Genomic DNA, 23,255 nt, shown 5'->3' with positions numbered 1-23,255 from the left:
GTTTAATTAGAAAAGGAAGGTGTGACTACATGGAATTTGACAAATACTACCTCAAATCACAAAACATAAATGAAATGATAGTAATTTCCCTCATAAATAGTCATTCATAGTTTAATAATTTGAGTAGTTTGTTCACTGGATTTCAAATTAAGACATTAAGTAGATGAAATGTCTATTTGTGTTTTCTTGCCTTTTTAGCCACTGTAAAAAATTTACATAAAAAGTTAGTATTTTTAGCCATAATTTATCTATGTAATCGGGTGTAATCTGTGTAATATAAGTTTATGATAAAAGTAATTGCACTTTTATTTGCCTTTTAGGATTATTGGTTTAATGATTTTATTAGTCCATATTTTCTTAATTTATATTACTGTGATACCTATAAGCAATTAAGCAGAAATAAACATGTTATTCATAGAAATCCTTACACTAATAACTAAAATGCAACAAAAATCTGTGAAAGGTTTTACATGCATTTTTTCCATTCAGCTGCCTTCATTTATTAGCTGTATATTGGATCATTTGGAAGCCTTTTAGGCTTAAAAAGATATGTGTATACTAGTAATAGCTTCTAAGAATCTATTGATATAATTTTATTATAAAGCAATAGATTAGGCTATCAATTTGAGGTACAGAAATTTTAAAAAATAAATAAATATTTAAGGAGATTTTTCAAAGTACTCACATGAAAACTTTTAGTTCAAATTGCAATTGTTGTCATTCATTTACTCTAATTTCAAAAAATTCAGTAAAGCAACACATAAGAGCTATTACATAAATGTCAAAGTGAATAGTAACTTTTATTTTAATGTTAAAGTTCTGGAATTTAAAGACCCAAGAATGAAAATCCTGTTTTTTGTTTTGTTTTGTGTTTTTTTTTTTTTTTTGTCTATAATTATCCTGCCACCTCACATTTATATTCCCAAGCATTTCTTTCTTTATGTTTAAATATTAGTGTTCACTATGGTACTATTTGTCTGTGAATTGTTCCTAGCTGAATTTACCTAAACCATAATATCAATTAATACATTCTATAAATCTAAAATCTGTATCTTCAGCCAAGGTTCTCTGTTAAGATCTTAAGTCAGACCTAACTTCCCATGGTACGTAAACACACAGATACTACACAACTAACTCTGAAACTAAGATAGTAAAACTGAACACATAATATTTACCCTTTTTTTTTCTGCTTATGCTAGTACTATATGTATCCTGCTAGACACCTTCTTTAACTCTCTCTGAGGTGGATTATTTGATGCATCACTACATCTAGCTTTAAGACAGAGAGTTTATTTCCCTGTGACCTGGAGTGCTAATAGCAATACCACCTCAGCCATCAGCTCTCCTGGGAAAGTGACATCTCAGAAGGGAGGCATTTCACCAAATGCAACTTCTTCTTCCCGGGAAGCCCACACTCAGTGTTTAATGTGGGAGTATGCATGCCATCCTCCTTACCGAAAATGGAGCTATTTTAAAGGGCTTTCTCAGCTTCCAAGCTAACTGTAGGGTCAGCATAGATATTTTTTTTTGGAATTGCATCTTGTCTAATTTCTGCCTCTGCCCAAGTCTATTCCAAATTTATCCTGTAAAAAGATGAGAAAGATGTAAATTTGGAGTTGGATTACTTACTACCTTGATGGCAATAATAACATCATTATAAGTGATAGAGAAAACGTTGATGGTACCTGGCACAAGGTAGTATTGCCATTATGAATTTTTTTTTAGCAATGGTAAGATAAGCTAGAATTCCAATGCAAAGAAATTTGCTAGTAGGTCCAATGTATCAGACATTGGAGAAATATAAAGGGAAAATTAATTTTAAGGACAACAGGATTAAGAAGTTATTGCTGAGTTTAATGATGTATTTGCAAAAACAATATGAAAAGGCTGAGAATAATTTATCAGGTACTAATAGCTACATGTGAAATCCAGAAGGCCTCCTTAGCAGGATTTAAAGAGGCTCTCATCTGCTGAAGCTGGAGGGAAGAGAAATCTGGGTGATATGCTCCTGACCTAATAATAAAAAGAGCAGATGTCCAGGAAGGTTAAAGTCTCTACCAAGGTAAGTCTGCTATGGCTAGGTCAGGGCATTTGTTGAGAAAAATATAGGGTCCTCATATGTAGAATAAAGAAAGAAAACTCTGACCTAGTGTTTTCTCTCACCTTCTCTCCTATCTACTAAGTCAATGACTAGGGTTCTAAGTGTCAACATAACCTCTTTGTATAAATCCTCAACCTGATAAAAGAACAAACTAACTATATCTCAAATTACCTACAGAATCCAACCAATATGTACTGGCAGAAGCAAGAGAGTATTCATGGAATTACACCAAGTGGAGAGAATATAATGGTGAATAAGGAACTATTTATTGATTTGAAAGCACACTCACAGAATTCAGGATGGAACCCCCTGCTGAGTACTCTAGAAGATGATAAAACACATTGCTAAGATGGCTCCTGGAAGTACAGAAACATAATAGTGCACATTTTGGTGTTGGAGAAATGCTGAAATTGCCATGACGCATGGTGGAGTAAGGGATAAAAGGCTTGGGAAAGTAAGCATGGTAAAGTGGATACATTACGTAAGACTAGAAGATCCACCAGATCACTGCATTCCACAGAAGGGCAAAAAGCCAAGAAAGAATGTTCTTGTGAAAGGATTACCAATATTATAAATAACTTCAAAAATTTTCCTTTGCTGGCTGGGCTAAAGGAGGAAGATGCAATAACAGAACTAGACTAATTGACAGCAATAGGGAAAGTAGGACCTCTAAACAATAGAGTTCAGATGATGGCAGTTCAATATCAAGAGAGCAGGTAGATGGATTTATCATAATTAGAGATGAAACAGTAGCAACTGGGGGCAGGGAGAACCTAACTGACAGAGAGTATTTGAGATAATAATCTGACTCAGCATTACTAGGAATAAAATATATAGATGAGGGAGGGGAGGTCTTTCTCTCAAGTTTATTTCTTATTGGGAAAGACCAGACAAGAAATAAGCTGGTAGGAAAACACAAAAATAACATTATTTCTGTGATTGAAACTATGAAGTAAAAACGTAGTAAATAATAGTTATCATGAGAGGCTACTTTAGCTACTGTGGTTGGAGGAAACATCTGAGAAGACCTGACTTGTGTGAGTCAGTTTTGCAGAGAACCGGAGGAAGACATGTTCTGAAAAATTAAGCAGGATATTAGTTGACGGGGAAACCAGGTCACTATGACAAAATTAAGTGTGAATAGATTTTTAAGAAGTGATACGGTGTTATATAAAAGGAGAAAATTTCAGGCCACGTGAACAACTGACACAGAAATACTGAGGTAAATGTATGTGGAGATCTGAGATGTTATAGAATAGTGTGGGGAGGGGAGAGGCTCACTGTGATTACAGCAGAGTTGGGGACAGAATAGAGTAGCTGAGATCAGGGAAGCAGTTGGTGCCATACCATTTTTTAAAGTTATATATATTTTTCATTATTATACTTTAAGTTCTGGGGTACATGTGCAGAACCTGCGGTTTTGTTACATACGTGTGCACGTGCCATGGTGGTTTGCTGCACCCATCAACCCGTCACCTACATTAGGTATTTATCCTAATGCTATCCCTCCCCTAGCCACGCACCCCGCTGACAGGGTGTGTGATGTTCCCCTCCCTATGTCCATGTGTTCTCATTGTTCTATGCCCACTTATGAGTGAGAACATGCAGTGTTTGGTTTTCTGTTCTTGTGTTAGTTTGCTGAGAATGGTACCATACCATTTTATGTGAAGTTGAGATAATGATATAGTGGCACTATCTAACTTTGATTTTAAGAGTTTTATTTTAGCTCCTCGGTGGAAAATAGTGTTTGTATGTGCAAAGATAAAAACAAACAATAAAGTTAGTACAGTAGTCCAATAATTCAAGGGGGCAATTATGGTGGCCTGGTCCAGGGTCATATCAGAGTATTTGTTGAGAAGCAGATGGATGCTGGGTGTATTTGAGAACTGAGCAAACAACATTAGCTACTGGAATGGATTTGGAATTGCCAGAGAAGGAAGACATTTAAGGACAAATACAAAGTTTTTGGTTTGAGCTACTTGGGGAAGGAGGCTGCCATTAATTGAGACAGGATGGATTTTTGGAGAAGAAGATTTGAGACAAAGCATAGGTGCTGAGCTGAACACTCGGAAGTTTAAGATGTCTGTTGATCACAGAAGTAAAGATATAATATAAGCTCTGTTATAGATGAGTATTAAGTTGAGTTTGTTGATTTGAGAAATTTTGGAGTCGTTCATTTATCAATGGAACTTAAAGCAAGGCTTTAATATTCCATAAGCAGTGCTTTTATATAGTAGTTTGATATATCACTGTTATATTTAATTTTATTACTACATAATGATTTCACATATTTCTGAGGTACATGTGATATTTTGATACATGCACACAATATGTACTCATTAAAAAGATAACTGAGATATCTATAACCTCAAATATTTATCATTTGTTTTTGTTTTGGGAACGTTCCAAATCTTTCTTCTAGGTGTTTTGAAATACATAATAAACTATTGTTAAGTATAGTCAGGCTTTTTTTTTTTTTGTCTTTCAAGTCTTACTCTATTCTCAGGCTGTACTGCAGTGGTGCAATCTTGGCTCACTGCAACCTCTGCCTCCTGGGTACAAGCAATTCTTGTGCCTCAGCCTCCAAGTAGCTGGGACTACAGGCACGTGCCACCATGCCCAGCTAATTTTTGTATTTTTAGTAGAGACAGGGCTTCGCCATGTTACCCAGGCTGGTCTCCAACTCCTGACCTCAAGTGAGCCACCACCTCGGCTTCCCAAAGTGCTGGGATTTTAGGCATGAGTCGCCGCGTATAGCCAACCTGTTTTATTGAACACTAGAACTTATTCTTACATAACTGTTTTTTGGTCCACATTACCTTACCTCTGTTCATTTCCTCTTCCCTTCTACATTTCCCAGACTCTGATAACTACCATTCTACTCTCTATCTCCATGAGATCCACTTTTCTGGCCCCAACATATGAGTGAGTACATGTAATATCTGTCATTCGATACCTCGACTATTTCACTTAATATAATGTCCTACAGTTTCATCTATGTTGCTGCATATGATAAGATTTCATTTTTTCTGTGGCTAAATAGCATTCCATTATGTGTGTGTGTGTGTATATATATATGTGTGTGTGTGTGTGTGTCTGTATGTATATATATACATATGTATATATATATCAATATACTGATTTCCTTTCTTTGGATATATAGCCTACGATGAGATCACTGAATCACAAAATATTTAGGAATAAATGTGACCAAAGAAGTGAAAGACCTCCATATTAAAAGCTATAAAACACTGATGAAAGAGATTGAAGAGAATTCACTAAAAATGGTAAGATATGTCATGCTCTTTGATTGTAAGAATTACTATTGTTAAAATATCCATACTGCCCAAGGGGATCTACAGATTCAGTGCAATCCCTGTCAAGATAACAATGAAATTCTTACAGAAACAGAAATACAAAATGTATACAGAACCACAAAAAAACTCCAAATAACCAATCCTGAGCAAAAAGAAAAAAAGTGGAGGCATCACATTACCAGAATTCAAAATAAACCACAAAAATACAGTAATCAAAAGAGTATAGTACTAGCATATAAACAGATACTTAGACCAATGGAACAGAATAAAGAACCCAGACATAAATCCACACATTTACAGCCAATTCATTCTCAACAAAGGCACCAAAAACATATATTGGGGAAAAGATAGTTTCTTTAATAAACGGTGCTAGGAAAGCTAAATATTCCATAAGCAGAAGAATGAAACTAGATCATTATCTCTCACTATACAAAAAGGGATTAACGACTGACATGTAAGTTTGAAACTTTGAAACTATGAGATTACTAGACAAAAACAAGGGGAAAATGCTCCAGGAAATTGGTATGGGTAAAGATATTTTTGGGAAAGACCTCAAAAACACAGGCAACAAAAGTAAAAATAGACAAATAGAATTATATCAAAGTACAACATTTCTTAATGGCAAAGGAAACAATCAACAGAGTGAAGAGTCTGTCCATTGAATGGGAGAAAATATTTGCAAACTACCCTTCTGACAAAAGATTAACAACCAGAATATATAAGGGACTCTAATAACTGAATAGCAAAAACAAACTCAACAACCTGATTAAAAATGGGCAAAACACCTGAATATTTATTTCTCAAATGAAGACATAAAAATGGCTCACCAATATATATACAATAAAGCTCAACCTCACTACTCATTAAGGAAATGCAAATCCAAACCACAATGAAGTATCATCTCACCACAGTGAAACTGTGTATCATCAAAAAGACAAAATAACAGATGGTGTTGAAGATGCAAAGAAGAGTATTCATACACTGCTAGTGGGAATGGAAATTAGTACCGCCACTGTGGAAAACTGTATGTAAATTCCCAAAAAATCTAAAAATAGAGAAACAATAGCCTTCTTGCAAAACAACATTAAAATTTTACTATGAGGCTGATAATTGAAAAGTACAATACTTACATGTAGAGAACTTATTATAATTAAAGTAAGATGTAAGTACCTCTCTCCAGGATAAAAGTTGATAGCTCTCTTCATCATTAATTTTTCATTGAAATCTAGGAATAAAATATACGAACTTTCAAAATCATTTTGTCAGTGTTTCAATGTAGTTAACCTATCTATGCATGCTTTCTGGTCTGTGTTCATGTGAATTTTTCAATACTTACATTTATACTTCACAGAATATATTGTGCTTTCTTCTTTCTAAACTTGTGATGGAGAGTTTCATTTTTTAAAAAAGCAGAACTACTGCTTCTACAGAATTCAAATTTTGCAAATTGTTTGCCACATATTTATGTTTAAAAATTGTGAAAGTGATGTAATCCTCAAATTTTCATTGATTAATTTACTTCAAATTAGTTTTGTTCTTCTTTTATCTTCCTTTTATTTCAGTATAATGCAGACTGTATTGTGGTGAGAGGTGAAAATTACAGCAACAAACTGTCCAAGTTCAAATCAGGATTCAACCACTTGCTAGTTGAACTTTAGGAAAATAAGTAAAGCTCTCTTTGCCTCTGGTACCCTGTCTCTAAAGTTAAAATAATCATAGAACCTAACTTGTGGACTTTGTAAGTCTTAAATGAATAACACCTGTAAGCTAAGGAGCACTGGGGCTAAAACATATTCAGAATTTAATAAATGTTAACTATTATTTGCAATTACAAAGGGATTCATTCATTATACTGATAAAGATATTTCATCTGATTGGCCTAGAGTCATCAACACCAAATGCCTGTAGTACCTAATGAATATAGAAACTAATTATTTTTTCTAGCAAATCTTATTCATTAGAGTTAATTATGACTAAACAACTGACACCATATCTCCTCTTATCTACAATTCTAGCCATCTAATTAAGAAGCTCACAAATAAAAAATCCTGACAAGTGATGTTAGCTGTCAGAGTGCTTTAAAACTTGTCATATGTAGCACATAAAGTCCGAATGTATATGGGAAATTAAATCAAGTAAATATAATTAATATACAGAGTTTTTATATTATTTTTATTGTTACACTAAGGGGTTGCTGGTCAATGTAACAGTCACTAGGACATATGAAACTGATTACCTTTTTCATTATTTAATATTGAGACATTTGGAAGATATTGCGTAGCACACTATCTTTAATAGCATATTTTCAGTTGCTTCATTTAATTAGTATTTATTAGTTGTAAGTAACCATGCTTGGAAGATGTATGAAAATATGTATTGAACATATACTTTAACATCATAAACGTGTTTAGCTTTGTTGTTGGTGTGATCACTAGGAGTCCATAAGAAAACATAAAGTACCTAGATTTCAGGTCTTTGTTTAAGTTTCTGTGGCTACTAAAAGCCTCACTCAAAATATATAATATTAATAACTTATTTGTATGCCTACTATTATGGGAGAATTTTTCTTTCAGGATTGATATGCCTAAATTTCTCTGAAAATCCAAATGCTACAAAGAAAAAAAATGATATTTTCCTTTTTGATTTGAAATAATTTAGGGCTTACCTCTGAGAACAGAGGAAAAATTGATTTCAAGAATTACACCTTTCTTCTAGTAGAATCTGGGTCAAAGAATGCTTAATAATAAACACCTATTTTTATTAAAATTATGTAGATCAATTATTCTATAGAAAGTAGGAAACTTTAGTCAAGTATTTCTGATGTGTAATGACATCTAAATTTTATACTAAAGTAAGAAGACTAAATCTATTATATCTATTAGTTGTTTACATTGGCCTAACGATTATGAGTAATCTTTCAATAAGTGCAAAATTAAAGTTGGCATATATTAATAACAGTAAATATCCATGTTAAAAATAATAAACTGTACCAAATTGAAACACAAGCATATATTTGAAATAAAATGTGCAAAACCCATGGAGACTGCAGTAATTGAAACAAAATCAGTTTCTAACTTAAAAATTTAAACAGTGAAATAAAATTATGCTAATCTAATGTATTTGCTTTATTGTGCTTTTCAGTTCATTATGCTCCATGCATAAATATGAGATGGTTATTTTTCCTTTGATAATACTCCTTAAGTTATTTGATTTAAATTGCTTTGCTTCTTTTAAGTGCTGCCAAACACTTGGAAACACAGATCTTGTTTCCAAATGAGCCTTCACTGCCTGCAATATTTTATTTTTATTTAGTTTTGTTTACATCACGTAAAAGGGATTACAAATTATTTTACTTACTTTTATTATGAGACTATAGTACATAAATATTTCAAGTTGTCTCTCAGTTTTTTCCCAGAATTCTGTGTACAATAAGAACACATTAAAAGTCTAGGATACTGCTGAAGATAGTAAGTACTTCTGGTTTTTCCAGCGGCTCATGTTCTTGCTGGCCAAAGTCTTTGACCGAAATTAACTTTGTTGTTTTTTTGCTTATTACACCTTTCTGTCTGTCTTCACACTAACCATTTTATAGCTTCTCATGATTAGATAATTGTTTCTATTCCCTTCACAGTAATATCTACTTTCACTGAAGGGCTCATGATTATGTCAAAAAAAATTTAAAAATAGGCAGAGTATAAAGTGATGCATATGCTAAGGCCTAAGAGTATACGATATGTTCATTTCATTAAGGTTTAATTCTTTCTAGTTTTATTTTTAAATTTCTAATATCTGGTACAATTACACTCAGGTTATTTTGTGTTAGTTATAGCCACTGCTGTTCAAAGTGACAAAAGCTACACCTTACAGAAATAACAGCAAAATGATAGCAAAAAGTACAAAATAATAGCAAAGATTAAAACACTGCAAGTTATTAAAAATATTAGCTAAGAGTAAAACAAATTATACTAAAAGGATATCAAAACAATTATTATAGAATATTGTTTTACCTAAATACATATTTTTGAGATTTTTTTTCCCTTTTAGGGAAAGCAAAAGGGCAGTTATGTCCCTCCTCCCTCTTTTCTTCCTTTTATCATCTTTGCTTCCTTTTTTCTGTCTTTCCCTTCATTTCTTTCATTATATATCCCTTTCTTTCTTGCTATTTTTTTCTTAAAACAAATACGTAGGGTATTATGGGATAATATTTATCATGAATGCAAAGGTCTTATTGAATGACTGAAACAGGCATGATGTGAGAGAAACAAATGCCTACAAATGTGTATCAACTGGCGTTGGCCCTTTATTCCTTCATGTCAGACATTTAGATGGGAGTGGTGGGTACAGAACATCCTTCATTCTAAATACAGCCAAGCAACACAAATGGGCTATGCTCACTCCAGTTAACCAGATCTGCCAACTCTAAAAGAAATTCAGAAATCCAGTTTCTGTAGTGGTAGAATTTGTTTATAAAATTTCTAATTTATGAAGGCTAGAGAGATTTTAATTTTGCAGACCTAAAATTCATAGGCCAAATGATTTATGTGTGCAGTCATGGCTGTCCAGATTATAGCTAAAGCTATGGTACACTGTAAGGGAAACCAGATTCCTATGCCTGAATTGTAACTTCCCAACCTATTATTTGAGGCTTGTTACTTAATTTTTATGGGTTTCAGTTTTTATGTCCACATAAACATCAGCGACGTTATGAAGATCAAAGAGGTAATTTACAAAAATGAAAAGCGAACAGTGCTTTCCACATACATAGGATCAAAATTGTGGACATTTTTGGAACATAGGTATATAAAAAACTACCATGCCATATGCTCATGTAAAATGTCACAATTTAATAAGGAAAGCAGATTTGTAAACAAATAAAGTAAAATATGATTATAGTTCCAAAGCAAAAGAATGAATAAATCACAGAAATACAAAATAAATTATACTAGAATCCAGAAGAGGGAGTGAGGGAAAAAAAAGGGCAAGACAGAACTATCTTAAATTACAGTACCTTAAACTTCAAAAAATGGTTTCACTCCTCACTATTATACTGAGATTACAAAAAACAACCATCTTTACAAATAATGTAAATATTATTTGGTCTCTACAAATTTAGTGATTCACTTTGTAACTTACAGAAGAAAATGTCCTAACAAGCAAAATATTTACCTTATCATTCAAATTATCGAATATACCTTGAACTATATATGCCACAACATAAATGCGATGCATCTTTTAATCTTTCTCTTAAGTGTATAATACTGATGTACTGACATCTTACAAACAAGATAGTGTATATATGCTAAATAAGTAGAGTGTGTATTTTAAACACAGGTGTATAGGCTTATAAACATTCAAATATGTGTGGTAAATTTGTTAAACCATAACATCAATATCTAATACTTCTAAAATCGTGTATAAAATTTTAAACAGTAACAATAGTCCAAATAATATTTTCTGCTGCTTTAGAAAGAAAAGACCAAAACACTCTGCAGTAAACAATTAGCATAAAAAGCCTCACTGCTTCATGTTCTCCAAACATTTGAAAGAAACTACTACCTGACCATTTCACCCAAATATTTTTTGTTCCCCCAAAGTCACCCTCTTTCCCCATCCAAGTTTCCCCAACTCCCAATCCAAGTCATAGCCCTAGTCCTAAAAAAACCCCTTTGAACTTCCATTTCTGAAAAAATATTAATGATTTTTCTTAGCAGCAGATTTATTTGCTCAGAAAAATAAGAGCGAGCAGAGCTTGTTTCTTTAATACTATTTTTTGGAATCTTTATGAAGGGTATTGAGTATTTATCTATTAATGTCATTCTCCAGATGCATAAAAACAGTACATTTATCAAGCATATCCAATTAAATAGAGTTATCATGATTCCATGCATCTATTAAAACATCTTTTATAGCTCTCAATTACTTGAAATGCAACTAGATTTGGCTTTCAAATATTAATTAACCTTAACACACAAAATCAATATGTAATGTGTTACATAGAATCTTCCCTCCCCTTCCATAATTAATTTAACTCTGGGATTGTATTTTTTAATGCTATGGAAAAATCTGTTCTTCTAATTAAACAAAGAAAAGGTCCTCTTTTTCTTGTTGTCCCAAAGAAAGGCAATTCTCAAATTCTCTGTAAGATATGAAGTTAAAATTGGACCAATTACACAAAAAACAAGTATGCATTTGACAAATTTCTTTCGAAGCTCCTCTTTCTCTAGCAAACCTGGTCCCCCTCAGTGCTGGGTGCTTTTTGCTTGGGAGGCATATATAGCTAGGTGACCCTCTAACATGGCAAGTCCCAGTATTTTCTGCACAACAATTATGTGTCACTGCAGATGATGCCACCAAATTGACAAAGGTAGAGCATGCAATAAAGACAAATGTTTTGCTTTGTTTTGAGAAACTGTATGTAGTATCCATTAAATTGAATGTACATGTAGCCAATGTCCAAGAAATCTCATGCTCAAGAAAAACTGTATACAGATCTGTAAAGAGATAAGAACAAAAATATTTAATGCAGTATCTCTCAGGTAATAATTGGAAAACACTAGATGTTTATAATTAGAGAAGTATTAAAAGTGCGGTGTAAACAAAACACTTTTTATAGTTAAAAGCAATTATATATGTATAGATCATAAAAATAGAAAACAGAACAAAGACTGTAACACAATACCATTATGCAAATCTTAAAAAGGCATATTCATAGTAACAATACCACATATTTCAAAAGTTAACATAAATATTAAAAGATAGATAAAAACTGTGTCTGTAAAGAATGAGAGTAGGGATGCACTTAGAATGCAAAATTTAAAAATTGAAAACAAAAATGACAACTTGGACAGACTAATTATGCTAATATGCCATGAAATTTAGCATATATTAATTCAACTTTCAGGAACATATTCCCAAAAGAAAAATTAAAATATAATCAGGTGAGAAATTTTGTGACACAATTTTAGTTTTATTGTTCTTGGTTTTGCTTTTTTTCTGTCTCCTGCATTGAGATGATAGTATTTGGGGTTAAATTGTTACAGGTAATTAATGTCATCAAGGAAAGGAAGAAAGAAATCATAGTCTTTATCTTATTTATAGAGCCTTTTCTTTTTGTAACATTTTATTTTATTTTCAATTGACACATAATAATTGTACTTATTTATGGGGTACATAGTGACGTTTCTATATATATAATGGATAATGATCAGGTCAGTGTAATTAGCATATCCATTATCTCAATTTATCATTATCTCATATCACTATCTCCATTTATCATATTTGTGTTTGGAACATTCGACAGCCTTCTAGCTATTCGAAACTTCACTATCGTTAACTACAGTCATCCTACAATGGTATAGAACACTAAATTTTTTATCCTACCTAGTTGTAATTTTGTTTCCTTTAACAAATTTTCCCCAATCTCTCCATTTCCCTTAACCTTTCCTAGCTCTACTGTCCTGTGTTCTACTTCTTTTATGAAATCAACTTTTTTAGCTTCCACATGTGAATGAAAACATATTGTGTTCAACTTTCTGTTCCCGGCTTATTTCACGTAACATAATGGCCTCCAGTTTTGTCGATGTTGCTGCTAATGATAGTATTTTAATTTTTTTATAGCTGATTAGTATTATATTGTGTATACAACCACATTTTATTTATCCATTCATCTGTTATTGGACAACTAGGTCAATATCATATATTAGCTATTGCGAATAGTGCTGCAATAAACATAGATGCCTTTTCAGTAACACTGTTTTCCTGTCTTTTGTGTCTTTTTAGGGACAGTTTTTAAATAATATCTTTTTTTTTCAATATTTCTTTTCAAATCAGAGGGTACATGTGCAGGTACATTGCAAAGGTGTATTACAAGCTGCTGAGTTCTGGAATACTAATGAAGCTGTCACCCAGATAATGTGCATTGATAAATGCCCAGTAGTGAGATTGCTGGTTCAAAGGGTAGTTCTATTAGTAGTTTTATTAAGGAAACTTCATATTGTTCTCCATAGTGATTATACTAGTTTATACTCCAACCAACAATGCAAAAAAAAAAAAAAAAAAAAAAAACTAAAATTTGTGTGAAACCAAAAAAGACTCCAAAAAGCCAAAGTAGTTTTAAGCAAAAAGAACAAAATTGACAGCATTGCATACCTGACCTCAAAATATGCAACAAAGCTATAGTAACCAAAACAGCATATCGGCAAAATAAATAAATAAATAAATATTAAAAAATAAAAAAAACAACCAGACACACACACCAATGGAACAGAATAGAGAATCCAGAAATGAATCCATGCATTTACAGCCAGCTGATATTTGGCAAAAGTACCAAGTAATACACTGGGGAAAAGACAGTCTCTTTAATAAATGGTGCTAGGAAAACTGAATATCCATATGCAGAATAATGAAACTAGATTACTCTCTCCTCATATACAAAAATCAACTCAAAATGGAATCAATACCTTAATGTAAGACCTGAAACTATGAAACCACTAGGAGAAAACATTAGAGAAATGCTCAGGTAATTGGTCTGGGCAAAGATATTTTTGGTAAGGCCTCAAAAGCACAGGTAGTAAAAGCAAAAATACACAAATCGGATTACATCAAATTAAAGAGCTTATGTGCAGCAAAGGAAACAATCATCAGAGTGAAAAGACAACTCACAGCATGGGAGAGAGTAATTGCAAACTATCCATTTGACAGGGAATTGATAACCAGACTACAAGGGACTAAAAAAACTCAACAGCAGACCAATCACCACCAACAAAAATATCTGATTATAAAAATGGGCAAATTATCTCTACATTTACTTCTCAAAAGAAGACATACAAGTGGCCAACAAGCAGATGAAAAACATGTTTAACATCACTAATCATCAGGGAACTGAAAATCAATACAACAATAGGTTATCATCTCAAGTCGGTTAGTACCATTATCAAAAAGGCAAAAAAATAACAAGTGCTGGTAAGGATGCAGAGAAAAAGGAACTCTTAGAGAGGGTTTCCTTTTAATACGCTGTCCAAAATAACTGATTTGAAAAGCTTACATAAATATGCTTGGACCAGCTAATTATTTCTGTTAGCCAAACATGTTTCTAAGAAATAATGTTTTTCATTTTAACCTCTATTTTCAGCTTCATTTTTTGCAATATTTAATTCTAGTGTATAATAAATAAGAATAGACAACTGATAATAGAATCAGCAAGGATTCCGTGGCGCATGATGAGATTTTAAGAAAGAAAACATTTCTCTTTTATGTGATGTGAACAAAAATTCTGATGAGCTGAATTGAGCTGAATTCATAACAGGGACAATAAAGCTTTAATTTTTCCTCTAATGCATACTCTAAACTTTAAGATGACTCTGGCTGACATGTGGGTAAAGAAAAAGGAAAAAGGGCCCGGCGCGGTGGCTCACACCTGCAATCCCAGCACTTTGGGAGGCCGAGGTGGGCAGATCACAAGGACAGGAGATCGAGACCATCCTGGCTAACATGGTGAAACCTTGTCTTTACTAAAAATACAAAAAATTAGCTGGGCGTGGTGGCGGGCACCTACATTCCCCTGAGGCAGGAGAATGACGTGAACCTGGGAGGCGGAGCTTGCAGTGAGACGAGATCGGGCCACTGCACTCCAACCTGGGTGACAGAGCGAGACACTGTCTCAAAAAAAAAGAAAAAAAAAAAAAGAAAAAGAAAAAAGAAGATACAGAAAAGCAAATAATAGGAGAATATTACGGTAATCTAACTGAAGATTCCCATCACATTTTGAATTTAGAACCAAAAGTACTTGACTTTCTTTAGTAAAATATTATTTATATTGTAGGGTTGTTTTGTTTTGTCTTGTTTTTATGTTTAAGTGAGGTAACAATTATAAAGTTTCTAGGTTTGTGCTCAGTAACTGGAAATATTAGGTTGAATTCCAGATGCTTCTATTTTCTCAAAACACCAAAATGATTTGTATTTTTAAATATATAGCTTTTTATCAATGAGCGTAACTGTTTACTTTTTTAAGAGTTGTATTTTCTGTCCATAGGACACCAAGATCTACTTAAATAGAAAACTAGAAAAAAAAAAAGTCCACTTTCTTTCCTTGCATTAATCAAAGCAACTAGTAAATTATAATTCATGAATTTAAATCAGTCCTTGAATATATGAATTTTGTTAGTCAATATTTTAGGGTTTCAGGAATAAGATATGATGTCATGCTTTATTCTAATACTAATTTTTATGACATATACAAGTTAATATTAGATATGATTTTCTGAAGCTCCTTGAGACGTGCTCTGTTGTGATTGATTCTGGGTACAGAATAAGCAAATTGATAAGCACATTTCTAGTCAGAGGCAATGTGTCCTAGGTAAACTAAAATGCATGTTGTTTCAAAGAGTAAATTAAAAAATTAGAATCATTTTTGATTAAGAAAAGTGTTTGAATTAATTGGATTTTACCCAATTTGTTAACTTTTTGGCTCACTGACCAGGACTGATCTTGTCTTTTGAGAGCATTAATAGAAAAACAGTTTAATTAGTACATAATAAAAATATTTGATCTATGAAGTAATATTATACCTTACTTTATCTGGCAAAATAATAATTGCAATATCTATGCAATTGAAATCTTTACTGCCTTCTTATGCATTAGTAAGAACACTTAACAGCCTATAGATGTTTACGACACTTTCTATAAGTTAAATAATTTGAATTTAAGAATAACAAGATTGCAGAGGACAGTCAATTTCTTCCACCATAAAATAGGAATGTAGTTGCTAATTCCACTTTCCATTGGTATATGCACATGAATATATCTTGCTGAGTTTCAACATGCAAAAATTTCTAAAAGTTGGGATATAAAATGCAATATTGATTATTAGTTTTGTTTTGTTTGTTTGTTTTTAAAGAAACAAGGTCTCACTCTGTTGCCTGGGCTGGAGTGTGGTGGTGTGATCATGGCTCACTGCAGTCTCAACCTCCCAGGCTCAAGTGATCATCCCACCTCAGCCCCCACAGAGTGGCTGGGACTACAGGCTCTTGCCACCAGGCCCCATTAATTTTTGTATTTTTTGCAGAGGTGGGGTTTTGCCATGCTGCCCAAGCTAGTCTTGAACTTCTAGGCTGAAGCAATCTGCCTGCCTCGACCTCCCAAAATTATTAGTTCTTGAGTAGTACCTTGGCAGTAGTATGACGTATTTGGACAAAATTCATATAGATATATGTATATTTTAATAAAATTTTGATTATATTGAAATATAACTTTAATATTCTTTTCTTCTTTCCCAAGTGTTGACATCAAACAGAGAGAGGAGAAAAAAGGAATAAACAATAGTTACCAATTTATTTATTTTTTTTACAGGGAGGACTCCTTATATGTAGTTCAAATATTATGTTCAATTATTGGCTCCATTATATAAAATAAGTCATATGTTTATTTTCTCACTCTCACTCTGACCTTAATATCATTGTCTTGAACTTCAATACAGATCTTTAAAGTCTAACTGATTGCAACCCACCAATTGGGCATATCTAATAATTCATACAACTGTCAAGGTTAACATGGCTTTACCATTTAGTGCGAGAAGAAAAGTTTATGACATAATAATACACTTCAGGAGTATGTGAATGTTTAGTTTATAAGAACAATTATTTTAAGCAGTTGAATTGGCTTTCAATAATACATATATGCATTATTCATGTCAGTTTTAAATTATTTTTATGTATTCATCAACTTAGGACCCATGCTTGGTAAAAACTTGTCAATAGTTTGAAGGGATTTTTTTTTTTAAGACTGGGTCTCGTTCTGTTGCCCAGGCTGGAGTGCAGTGGAGAGATCACCGCTCACTGCTGCCTCTGCCTCCTTGATTCAAGTGATTCTCCCACCTCAGCCTCCTAAAGTGCTGGAATTACAGGTGTGAGGCACCGTGCCTGGCCAATAGTTTGAAGTTTTTGAATGTGCAGAACATCTTATAAATAACATTGTTAGATACAAATTTATTTACTTGCATTAAGCCCTTCCCAGATACACTAACATTCAAAGAGAAATTTGTTTTTTAATCAAAAAGATACTTTTACTGCTAAGATAAATGATGAATATAAAGGATAAAAAAGTTCTATTTAAACCACTAATCTATTGAAAGAATTTGAGATACACACTTCCTAACAATCCATGTTATTTATATATTGAAATGATTTTATTTATAAATTAATAATGCTCTAACTCTGGACTACAGTATGTTCTAAATAAATATATAATTCAACTTCAGCTCTAAACATTTTTCTAAATAGTTCTTATATTAGAAGTCTCTATATTACTTTGCTGTACTTTTATATGTGCTCTTGATTGCTTTGATTTTAGTTACCTATTGTTTCAATTAATCACCAGCAAAGGTAGTAGAAGAGTGTTTCCAAAAAGAGTCTGATTTTTGTCTTTCTCAAATCCGGGTGGTTCTTCTACACATAGAACTTACTATCTAGCATATGATAACAACTATAAATGTTATTTTTCAAATGAACTGTTTTAAAAAAATGAAAATTATTTGAAAATAATTTCCAAGTAATTACTTAAAGGATACATTAGCGCTAAATCAACCTATAGATTTATATCAACTACCTTTCTCGGGATAGAAACGAAACAGATGCTGGTAACTTCAAAATGTTATGTTCCCACAATTTAAAGGAAAATATTTCCACCCATAAAGAAGTTTCAAACACTAAAGTGCCACAAGCCTACTGCCACTCACTTTGGCTATCCTGCAGTCCTGTGTTATTTTTATTCTATACTAAGCATCATTAATAAGCATTTACTTAATAGGACTTGCTTATTTTCACAATTTCTTCAGTAGTGTTACTATTCTGGGAAAATTTACATAGGTCTACAAAGTTGTGAAGAAACCGTATGCCAGGCAAAACAAAAATAATCCTTTATTTATGAACATAAGCTCTCGTCTTGGGAGCATTTAAGGGAAAACGAAATCATGAATCATAAATAAAACCAAGATGAAGAAGGAGACATCTGAATTGAAGAAAATGGAGATAACCAGAAAGAATTCTTACTATGTCGGGTGCCGGTGGCTGACGTCTGCAATCCCAGTGAGAGGTGACAGCATGCTGGCAGTCCTCACAGCCCTCACTCACTCTCGGCGCCTCCTCTGCCTGGGCTCCCACTTTGGCGGCACTTGAGGAGCCCTTCAGCCCACCGCTGCACTGTGGGAGCCCCTTTCTGGGCTGGCCAAGGCCGGAGCCCACTCCCTCAGCTTGCAGGGAGGTGTGGAGGGAGAGGCGCGAGCGGGAACCGGGGCTGCACGCGCGGCGCTTGCGGGCCAGTTGGAGTTCCGGGTGGGCGTGGGCTTGGCGGGCCGCGCACTTGGAGCAGCTGGCCGCCCTGCCGGCCCCGCCGGCCCCGGGCAATGAGGGGCTTAGCACCCGGGCCAACGGCTGCGGAGGGTGTACTGGGTCCCCCAGCAGTGCCAGCCCACCGGCGCTGCGCTAGATTTCTCGCCAGGCCTTAGCTGCCTTCCGGGGGCGGGGCGGGGGGCGGGGGGGGAGGTCTCGGGACTGCAGCCCGCCATGCCTGAGCCTACCCCCGCCTCCGTGGGCTCCTGTGCAGCCTGAGCCTCCCCGACAAGCGCCGCCCCCTGCTCCACAGCGCCCAGTCCCATGGATCACCCAAGGGCTGAGGAGTGTGAGCACATGGCGCGGGACTGGTAGGCAACTCCACCTGCAGCACCGGTGCGGGATCCACTGGGTGAAGCCAGCTGGGCTCCTGAGTCTGGTGGGGCCTTGGAGAACCTTTATGTCTAACTCAGGGGTTGTAAATACACCCATGGGCACTCTGTATCTAGCTCAAGGTTTGTAAACACACCAATCAGCACCCTGTGTCTAGCTCAGGGTTTGTGAGCGCACTAGTGGACACTCTGTATCTAGCTGCTCTGGTGGGGCATCGGAGAACCTTTGTGTGGATACCCTGTATCTAACTAATCTGATGGGGAGGTGGAGAACCTTTGTTTCTGGCTCAGGGATTGTAAACGCACCAATCAGCGCCCTGTTAAAACAGGCCACTCGGCTCTATCAATCAGCAGGATGTGGGTGGGGCCAGATAAGAGAATAAAAGCAGGCTGCCGGAGCCAGCAGTGGCAACCCACTCGGGTCCCCTTCCACACTGTGGAAGCTTTGTTCTTTTGCTCTTTTCAATAAATCTTGCTACTGCTCACTCTTTGGGTCCACACTGCTTTTATGAGCTGTAACACTCACTGCAAAAATCTGCAGCTTCGCTCCTGAAGCCAGCGAGACCACGAGCCCACCGGGAGGAACAAACAACTCCAGACGTGCTCCCTTAAGAGCTGTAAGGTCTGCACCGGGAAGGTCTGCAGCTTGACTTCTGAGCCAGCGAGACCACGAACGCACCAGAAGGAAGAAACTCTGAACACATCCAAACATCAGAAGGAACAAACTCCAGACGCGCCACCTTAAGAGCTGTAACGCTCACCGCGAGGGTCCGCGGCTTCATTCTTGAAGTCAGTGAGACCAAGAACCCACCAATTCCGGATACACCAGCACTTTGGGAGGCTGGGGTGAGTGGATCACTTGAGGCCAGGAGTTCAAGAACAGCCCGGCCAACATGGCGAAAACCTGTCTCTACTAAAAATATAAAAATTAACTGGTCGCCTGTAGTCTCAGCTACTTTTGGGGCTGAGACAGGAGAATCATTTGATCCTGGGAGGTGGAGGTTAGAGTGAGCTGAAATCTCGTCACTGCACTCCAGGCTGGGCGACACAGCGAGACTGTCTCAAAACAAAACAAAAAACTAACAAAAAACAAACAAAATTCTTACTAGTACATTCAAAATGATTCCAGAGTATACATTATCCTCTAAATACAAACACAAAAACCAAAATTTTTTAAAGTTTACCTTATTTTTTAGTTCTTTGCTTTTTTGATATATTTTATATGTAAGTATGTATTTATCTGTTGTATAGATTTTCATTCCCTCTGCCTGCTTTTCTTAGACTGTTTCTGTCTTCCTTGAAGATATGGAAGAAATATTCATAGATTAAATGTACTGACACATAAGCCTTCTCATATGTGATTACTATATTTGTTGACCTGTTCCCGCACCCCCGCATTGTTTAAATGATAAACTTCTAAGTCCTCTTCTTCCTCAAATGGCTATGAGGTTTGCTATTTTGTGTGTGTGTGTGAATTTTGCATTATTTTTGCTTACTTCAAAACTGTAACTTTCAGAATATACATAATGTGATTGTATCTTTTGGTCTATAACTGGAATTTAAATTTATATTTCAACCTACAACAGTGCCACAATATTTTCATTACTGTAATATTAAACAGTTGACATGTCAGACTCATAATTAATAAGTATTATAAACAACTTGCCTGCTTATTAACTGATATTTATTCTCCTAAAAAATTCGGTATTTCTAACAAAATTAAAACTTTCTTTTACATCACAAATTGTAATTTTTAAAAACTCATAGATTATTTTTGGAAAAATTAACGCTTTTGTAACATATTTCTTAAAAACAAAACATTTTACATCTGACCGTATATTCAAGTATTAATATATGTCCCTCATTAATCTTTTGAAAATTTAATATAAATTTTGTATAATAATTGTTAATTGTATATCTTGATACTTTATGTATCCCCCGCCCCCCGCCCTGAACACTTAGTAAGTTTTCTATTTTTTTTCTGGGAGAGAGAATACTGGAAATCAATTATATATCTACATTTTAATTGAGTATTCAAGATAGTTGAATACTCTTTTTACTTTATAGTTCTTCACATTAAAAATGGATCTTGTTTTTTATTGCTTAAGTCAACATTTAAGGAAATAATCTTTTTATTTTTTAATGTAATTAATGTTTAAAAAAACAATTTTTTTTAAAAATCACAAATATGCATGAGTTTTAGTATTTTAAATACACCATTTGTTTTAGTTTGCTAGAATTCAGAAAAATAATTCATGTACATTTATAATGGATAATGAAATTCTATTTTATGATTTTTGTCAGAAATCTAATAAAAACTATTTACTAAAGGAAAATGTTTTAATCTGAAAGAATTTATATAGCATAGGTGATATTGTTGTCTTTATGTAAAACTGTCTACCTTTGAATGAATTATCTGAAATACAATTTTTTTATTATTGTAATTGTATTACCTCTTGGAGGTGATTTTTAGATTATTTATGTTTTACAAATAAATTGCTACTTTGTTTAATCCTTCAAATTCAATCCCTTTCTGTTTCCTGGGTTGTTTCTGTTACATTAACATTATTGTTTCTAAAATGTATAATGTTGGGGTCTTCTATTTTCTCTTTTTATTTTTTTTTTCAACTTTTAAGTTCAGGAGTACATGACCTTTGTTACATACCTATTCTTGTGTCACGGGGGGTTGTTGTACAGATTTTTTTGTCATCCAGGTATTATGCCTAGTACCCATTAGTTATTTTTCCTGATCCTCTCTCTCCTACTCTCTTCCCTCCAGTAGGCTCTGGTGTGTGTTGTTCCCCTGTATGTGTCCATGTGTTCCCATATTTTAGCTCCCACTTATAAGTGAGAACACGGTGTATATGGTTTTCTGTTCCTGTGTTAGTTTGCTAATGGCCTCCAGCTCCATTTGTGATCCTTCAAAGATGAGATCATTATTTTTCATGGCTGCATAGTATTCCATGGCATGTATTTACCACATTTTTTAAATCCAAACTATCATTGATGGGCATTTAGATTGATTCCATGTCTTTGCTATTGTGAATTAACTATACCCAAAGAGTTTTTTTTTTTAATTTTGGACTATTTACCAATTCATTAATTCTTACTTATTTGTAATTATTTATGTTTCTATAATATTACATTCCATTTGTATCTCATTATCATAACTTTTTTGAGGACTCATAGCTCTATTTTTAATAAAGTTTTCTTTCTCAATTAAAAATTAAAGATGTTGAGAAATCTGAAAATAATTTGACTACTATATGTCCACAGAAATATAGTTGCATTTAAAATATGTTTTAAAAAGTATTCATATTTTATTTTTACTAAAATTATTTCAAGTATTCTGTTTGCAAAATATTAAGTGAATATGAATACAATTTGTTAAGATTTTACCTGTGGTCTGATGTGTGATCAGTTTTTCTAAATGTTTATTACATTTTTGAAAAAGCTTCATATTCCTGAATTACATACAAATTTTTTAAAAGTAAGGAATAACTCGGCTGAGACAGGAGGATCACAGGGTGAGGAGATCGAGACCTTCCTGGCTAACATGTTGAAACCACATTTCTACTAAAAATACCAAAATTTAGCCAGGTGTGGTGGCGTGCACCTGTAGTCCCAGCTACTCAGGAGCCTGAGGCAGAAGAATCCCTTGAACTCAGGTGGCAGAGGTTGCAGAGAGCCAAGAGTGCACCACTGAATTCCAGCCTGGGTGACAGAGCGAGACTCTGTCTCGAAAAAAAGAAAAAAAAAACTCAATTTTAACAATTAGGTTACTGATTTTATCTACTTGTGTCTCATTTTCCTTTCTAAACTTATCTGCAAGCATATATTAGAAATCTTAATTTCATTTATTCAATAGAAAATGTAATACTCTGTAGTTCACATTAATTTCCGTTTTTTATTATCATGCCATTGACATGAAAATCCAGTCTTAGAGAAAATAAAACTGTACAGTGCTGCATTAGAAACATGCTTTATATTTAGCAGCACTCCTGGATTAAAGGTTTTCAAATAAATTAGATTGAAAAATACATAAATGATTTTGTTATCAATTTGTTATTCTTTTTAATATAGCTTTAGGCTTTTAGAGAACAATTTCTCATACAGTCAAAGT

This window comes from Pan troglodytes, chromosome 1 (assembly GCF_028858775.2).
Source record: "Pan troglodytes isolate AG18354 chromosome 1, NHGRI_mPanTro3-v2.0_pri, whole genome shotgun sequence".
NCBI classification, from domain to species: Eukaryota; Metazoa; Chordata; class Mammalia; order Primates; family Hominidae; genus Pan; species Pan troglodytes.
Note: the sequence above shows the minus strand (reverse complement) of the source record.